We start from the raw sequence: 8,084 nt of genomic DNA, 5'->3' as shown, positions 1-8,084 counted from the left end.
GGTGTTATAAGTTTCATGTGTGTATCAGTGTACCTGTGTATCTATGTATCTGTCTGTGGCATTGTAGCTCCTAAACTAATGAACCAATTTTAATTTATTTATTTTTTTGTTTGAAAGGTGGCTTGATCGAGAGTGTTCTTAGCTATACTCCAAGAAAATTCGTTCAGCCGTATGCTTTTTTGGAAATACGTTTAAGTTGCGAAGTTACGAAGTTACGAAGTTTAAGTGCGCTTGAGCGTGTGAGTGTGTGTTTGTGTGTATTTGTGTTTGTCGGTACTATGTGTTGAGCATATTATTTCATAAAATTATATCATTTTTAAATATTTCAAAACTATACGAAATCGTTGTATTTCATAAAATTTTGAAATTATATTAGGTACTTACCCACATTGCATAACATTATGAAACATGAAAAACAGAAAATTTATGACACATCCTAGATTTTAACCTAACTTATCTATTACATAGTATGTCGCAATATCTTATTTTGGAATAATGAAACTGACATATGTACATACATACATACATGAACCCTGAAAACATTACACTCCTTTTCAATTCTAATAAACGCTCTTATAAAGATAGTTTAGCTTGTTATCAAGAAAGACACCGCGCCTCAGCTCTGCCGGTGTGCGTTGTGCCTTAGACTACAACCTAGAAATGTATAGTAAAAAGTGAACAGTCACACAGAGAGGCTCAGTGGTTATAATGCCACAATCTGTGCCGACTGGCACAATCGGCTTGTGAGGATTATGTTAGACGTACCTAAACGCCGTACAACTAAATACAGTGCGTTCCTACAAGAATAATCATCATTATCATGATCAACCTATCGCCGGCTCACTACTGAGCACAGGTTTCCTCTGAGAATGAAAAAGATTTGGCCATAGTGTACCGCGTTGATCGAGTGCGGATTGTCAGAATACACACACCGTTGCGAAACAACATTATGAAAAACTCTCAGGCGTGCATTTTCCTCGCGATGTTTTCCTTCACCTTTAAACCAAGTGATATAATTTGATTACTTAAAAGGCACAAAGCTCCGAAAAGTTAGAGATGCGTGCCCAAAATCGAACCCCGGATTCTCCGCCTAGCAGGCCGATGTTTTAGCCACTGGGCTCTTCTCAGACTTGGGCGCGTTTGCAACCCTCGTTGCTTTAGTTTTAAGTTTACGTAATTAATTAACACCACTACATCATTGTTTCACAATCGGAAAGTGTACAATAGTACCTAATTTGAATAAATTATTTTGACTTTGACTTTGACTGGTTTTGATTCAATCGTTTCGCGAAATTCCTACTTGAATTCTGAGGCCGACAGCTGGTACTACTACAATAATACAAGGTAAATTGATCTTGTAGCGCACCTTTATTCGTCGAATATATTGTAACAGTGCACTAGCGATGCGGTAGGCAGGATGACAGAGATAACTGTCATAGCATAATACCTACTGTAAGTATGAATGTTCAAATAGCCTAGAAGTCACTAGTGCATAAAACCTAGTCATTCAGTAGGATTCCTGTCTTCTGGATATCTACCTATAGTACACGACAGGTTGAGATGGCAAGCGGGGTATGAGGCGGGGAGACGCCCTGTACACCCGCACGTCCGCACGCTCACCTATTGTAAGCATTGTAAGCACATTTATCACAGTGAAACTCACACTTAAAGCACTTCTTGCTGGTTCTTATAATAATAATAATAATAATGAAGAGGGCCCTTGGATTGCGGCGGTAGAGGAAGCATGTGCCAGAATAGAGCCGATGAACCCGGTCGCCATCTCTGCGGAGGATGTAGCTGGTGCAGTAAGGCGGGCTCCGAACTGGAAAAGCCCGGGACCCGACGGACTGCATCACTACTGGCTAAAAGGTTTTTCGGTTTGCCATGCGACCTTGGCTCGACAATTCCAAGAGGCTCTCGAGCAGAGGGCACTCCCGAGCCTTTTCACTACCGGGATCACTCACCTAGCTCCAAAGTCCACCGATGCCACCGACCCGGCTAAGTATCGTCCCATTACGTGTCTTACTACCATCTATAAGACACTGACATCCGTTCTGAGCCTCAAGATCTCCCGTCACATAGACGAGAATAACATCATGTCTGGGGCTCAGAACGGATGTCGGGGCGGTAGTCGTGGTACTAAGGAGCTCCTTCTCATCGACTCCGTTGCGGGCCAACTGGTCAAACGCAACCGTCGGAATTTCTCCGCCGCCTGGATCGACTACAAAAAGGCATTCGACTCGGTGCCCCATTCATGGCTCTTGAGGGTCCTTGAGCTGTACAAAGTTGACAGTGCAGTTCGAGACTTCCTTGAGACATGCATGGGGCAATGGAGCACGATCCTGTGTCTCCATGGTGAGCGGTTGGCGGCTGCCGATGACCGGATAAGGATAGGACGGGGTATCTTCCAGGGTGATTGTCTGAGCCCGCTATGGTTTTGCCTGTCTCTGAACCCACTTAGCACCCTGCTGGAGGGCTCGGGCACAGGCTTTCAGTTCCGGAGAGGAGGGACAAAAGTACCTCACCTTCTGTACATGGATGACCTCAAACTGCTGGCACCCAATGCCACCCGCCTGAAGGAGCTGCTGAGCATCACCACTGAGTTCAGCAACTCTATCAAGATGGAGCTTGGGCTGGACAAGTGTGCGGTCATGCATGTGGAGAGGGGACAGGTTACTCATTCGGCCGAGATTAGTCTCGAGCCGTCCAACATTAAATCCCTCTCTGAAGCTGAGTCATACCGGTATCTGGGCATGTCACAATCCCTAGGGGTAAAAGAGGCGGACATGAAACAGTCTGTTTGCGAGGCCTTTTTTGGCCGTCTGACGAAAATCTGTAAAAGTTATTTGTCAGGCGCCAATAAGGTCCGAGCTTATAACGGCTGGGTTATGCCCGTCCTCATGTACACCTTTGGCGTGCTCAGTTGGACTCAGACCGAACTTGACGCCCTGGATAGAAAAGTCCGCGCGACTATGACTCTCTATCGCATGCACCACCCAAAATCGTCTGTGATGAGGTTGTATATCCCCCGGAAATGTGGTGGTCGAGGCGTATTAAGCGCCAAGACCATGCAGAACCGGGAGATATCCAACCTCAGAACCTACTTTGAGACGATGAGGGGGTCCCCCATGCATAGAGAAGTCATAGAATGTGATAAAGGCCTCACTCCACTATCCTTAGCCAAAACCGAGTGGCAGAAACCGGTGGTACTCAGCACCTCTGACCGGGAGACCGTATGGAAGGAGAAGGAGTTGCACGGACGCTTTTTTAAAGCTCTTAATGAGCCACACGTAGATAAAAAAGCGTCCGTGCAATGGTTGCGCTTTGGTGACCTCTTCGGGGAAACCGAAGGTTTTGTCTGTGCGATACAAGATCAGGTGGTTAAGACGCGGAACTACCGAAAGTACATTCTGAAGGATGGCACTCACGACATCTGTCGAGCTTGTCGCCATCCCGGCGAGTCACTCAGACATGTGCTTTCGGGATGTTCAGCGCTTGCCAACACTGAGTATCTGCACAGGCACAACCAAGCAGCCAAAATCCTTCACCAAGAGCTTGCTCTGAAGTACGGTCTCCTGGATGAGAGGTTGCCGTATTACAAGTACACACCGGTGCCGGTACTCGAGCGCGACGGAGTCCGGCTCTATTGGGACCGGTCCATCATCACGGACAGGACTATTCTAGCGAATAAGCCTGACATCGTGCTGGTGGACCGGGCACAGTCGAGGGTGTTTTTGGTGGACATCACCATTCCATATGACGAGAACCTCGTGAGAGCTGAGACGGAGAAAAAACGCAAGTATCTTGATCTGGCTCACGAGGTTTCCGACATGTGGCATGTGGAGTCCACCGAAATCATCCCAATCGTCATATCTGCAAACGGGTTGATCCCAGTCAGCCTCGCTCACCATCTGAGGCGACTGGGGTTCCGTGGCAGTTCGCTCGCAGCCAGGATGCAAAAAGCGGTCTTGCTAGACTCGGCAAGGATAGTCCGCCGCTTTCTCAGCCTGTCGCCCTGACCCCCGGCCGTTTGGTCTCCCCTGCCGGGGCGTAATCCTCCGCCCGGTACAAATATTTATTTATGTAAATGTGTATGTAGGTTTATTTATTTTTATGTATGTAAGTATATTATATTCCCTTTGGCTTTTATATATATCTATTTTGTAACCGGGCGTGAGAGTAAGTTATATAATAATAATAATAATCTTTTATTGTTTCCCCATAAAGAATTACAACAAGAATTAGGTTAAGCCACTGATGCCTAAAATAAGTTGTACACTTGTGTTATAGGCATCAGGGCTCTCCCCTTACAGAATTAAAGATTATGTTATGGTGAAGTTTAATATATACCTACATATATACATACTAGATGACCTCTCTCGGAAATAGACTAATATAGTATCTTCTCGGTAGGAACGGCATTCCGAAGCAGTCGTAAATTATTTTGACGATTCAAAAGCACTTGTAAACGTTTATCTGAATAAAAATCTATTCCATTCTATTCTATTCTATTCTATTCCTGACTGTCGTGAATTGTGACGTCACCCCTTCATGGTTCATAAATCGACATCTGTCGATTCAGGATGACACCAAGAGCTCCCTCACTCTAGTTCACTCTGATGCTACTCTATACAATTTTCCGTACGTCAAAAATGACAGATTTTCTATTACGCAGTAAGTACTTTCCCTATGTCCCATATAAAAATCATGTTCACGACAACCTTAACCCTAACATAAACCTTTTGTTGTAATGTAGGTACTCATGTTTTAACAAAAGTGGCACAACTCAAAAATTCACATTTTTATGGAACTGAAATGAGTAAAAACTTTCATCGCGTCACCAACACGCTAATAATAACAGTGAATGTCGATACATAATCATATAAAAGCTAGAGTAACTAAGAAATTATTAAATTTTAATTTTTGGTTAATTTGAAAATCCACAAAACCACTGTTGCTTCACAGTTTTATGTTTTCACATCTGTCATGTATTTTATTTTTTGAGTAATTTAGTTAAATTCACGATATGTTTTATGAGGTCAAATTAAAATTTTATGTTTAACTTATCACACTTTCTTATATGAGGTACGCTGCCGTAAAAATGATTATTTTAGACATACTATAATTTGCTTACGGAGGCTTTTACATACTACCCTTTATTAAACTCTGTTAGTCGCAAAAATTATGATTCGCCATGTTTTATGCTTATATTATTTTTCAGCTGCAAAAATTACAAATTTTTACTTACAACCCTTTGTCAAATGAGGTGAGTAACCTCCAAAACTGCAAAACAAAAATGGAATACACTTGTAGATGTAAGGAACTCCAAAAATTTTGATTTTTGAATTACCACACTTCGTAACAGGCTGCTTCTTGTAACAACAACAAAAATGATGATTTCTGTCTTAGCACACTTTATGAAAGTCACTACATAACATTGTTTTATGAGGGCATGGGTTATTTCTCCCGGGATTCTCGTATACACCCGGAAAATCATAATAATTTGTTTTGAGGTACAGGAATAGGTAATGGCCACCTAAAATCATGACGAAATCCAAAACTGAGCTTTTTTTATTTTAAACTAGATAGTATTACTCATGACTTCATCCGCGTGGATTTAGGTTAAAAAATCCCGTGGAAAATCTTCAATTTTCCTGAATAAAGCCTAGGTCTTTTCTAGGGATGCTAGCTATCTCTGTACAAAATTTCATTAAAAACGGTTAAACAGATGGATCGGGAAAACTAGCTGATAGACAGACAGACAGACATACTTTCGCATTATTATAATATTCTATCTAGTATGGATTTTGTATTAGAGCTTTAAGAGAGCTATTTTATGCTTGGAGTCTCTCTACGGGATCAAATCAGAAATGAGTAGTTCTGTAGGGAAATATAAGTTACCAAACTACATCTGCCGGTTATCGAACCCGGGACCTCCCACTTATAAGACCACATTGTTCACCACTACGCCAGGGAGGTCGTCTATCGGTTAACTAGGATGATGATGATGATGATAAACGGAACTATTCTTTCAAAACCTTTGTCACCCTATCACGTCTCCGATGACTTTATACTTCTGAAGAAACTACGTGACATCCTCAAACGATTTTTATCGCAACCCATTTTACACCCTATACCTCTCATTACAAAGTTCATTATTGTGATATCAATAAATCTCTCTCGAATATCCCTTTGTATTGATAATAATAGAGGCACTTATACGTTTTATCGATCGGTTTTCACCTGTACGTAATATCAGGTAGGTCAGTCAGTCAGTCAGTCCTAGATCTAACTTGAAAAATCGTAATTTAAGCTATTTTGTTACCTATATGTATTTTACACTAGGTTTCTATTTAAGAATCCCGTGGGAACTCTTTAATTTTGCGGGATAAAAAGTAGCCTATGCCCTTCCCCTGGATGTAAGCTGATTCTGTACCAAACATCGGTTACACTGTTGGGCCGTGAAAAGCTACGAGACAGACAGACACACTTTCGCATTGATAATATTAATATGGATATGGAAGAATGGGTGGATTATGAACATAAATTATTCATTAATTCATAATCAAGAGCAACCATTACCGGCTCACTACTGAGCACGGGTATGAATGAGATAACTCCGAAAAGTTCGACTTGCGTGCCTAGGATCAAACCCAAGACCCCGAAAAGAAGGCCGATGCCTTAACCATTCGGCCATCATTGCTTTTACAAGACCTTTGATCTTGAACTTACAATACATAGCTTAGGCATAGGTAAGCTATATCTGTTGAAAACTCAAAGGCCCGGGATTCAAACCCATGATCTTTTACTAAACATCCACTTTTAACCACTGAGCCAATACGACTCAGACAAAATGTCCTTTAAACTCTAAATACATAATCACGCTAAATTGCCTGTCAAGTAACTCCGCTTACCTGGGCACGAATGGACGTCCATTCAATTTAACACCTTACTGTAAAGCACCAAGAGTTGTAATTGCCTGTAGGGCATAGGCTTGTGACTAAGCACCGTGAAAACTGCTGCCGGTCTGCTAGTCTGTATCCATCGATACACACTGGTGGTGAAAATCTAGTACAGCAATGTACTTGCGCAGAAATCTTATTTTTAAATGCCGCGAAAATACCTTAGCCAATCGTAGCGCGTGCCTGTCCGTTATTGGCTGTTGCCAAACGCGCCATATTTTTTACGCGTGAATTATGAGTGAGATAGCACGAGCCTCTGTTGTTCTTGTTCTAAAATCCACAATAAGTTCTGTGTTTCAATTGGTGAACCTATATTCGGTTTTAGTCAGCCCTAGGTATAGGAAAAAACCGGTCAAGTGCTTGTGGGACACACACACGTAGGGTTCCGTACCGTCGTGCAAGATATACGTACCTAACACTTTTATACAGAACACTGTAAGCTAGTGTGATTTAGCAAATAATATTTTTTTCGTGATCCCATGTTTTTGTGACGTAACCACTAATTTTCGGTTCAATTTTTTTCCTTTACTTGTACTATAAGACCTGGCAAATTTCATGATTCTAGGTCAACGGGAATTACCCTAAGGCCTCATTTATACAAGAGCTTTTTTAACGTCCGTTAAAAAAGCGTTCAAATGGTACAAATGCATTCCTAAGTATCTGTTCACACGTCAACGCTTTTTTATCGCGCACTGTTGTATTGTCAGCGCAACGCCGGGTTTAAACGCAATGCTTTTTTAACGCTCGTGTGAATTAGGGGTTAAAGTTTTCTTGACAGACACGACAGATCAGGCAGCAACATCCAACTAATGGTTCGGTTGGTTAGACAGACACCGTGTGTAGTGTGGACGAGCAAGGTAATCACATCTGATAATTTGTACGCATCGCCAGGACGCTAATCACAGCTGCACTGTCAGGAGCTTTCATACCTACCCACAGATTCATTCATTCACGACTAGACAAGAAATATAATTATCATATGCATCGCTGCTTGAAATGCTATCCCCAGTCATACAGACTAAACTTATCATACTGTCACAAACATAATATTATTATAACCTATTAAGGTACCCACGCACTTGAACTGAACTGCAGCTGAACTGCGCGTCGCGTCAGCACCCC

Source organism: Maniola jurtina, chromosome 21, assembly GCF_905333055.1.
Source record: "Maniola jurtina chromosome 21, ilManJurt1.1, whole genome shotgun sequence".
Lineage (NCBI taxonomy): Eukaryota > Metazoa > Arthropoda > Insecta > Lepidoptera > Nymphalidae > Maniola > Maniola jurtina.
Note: the sequence above shows the minus strand (reverse complement) of the source record.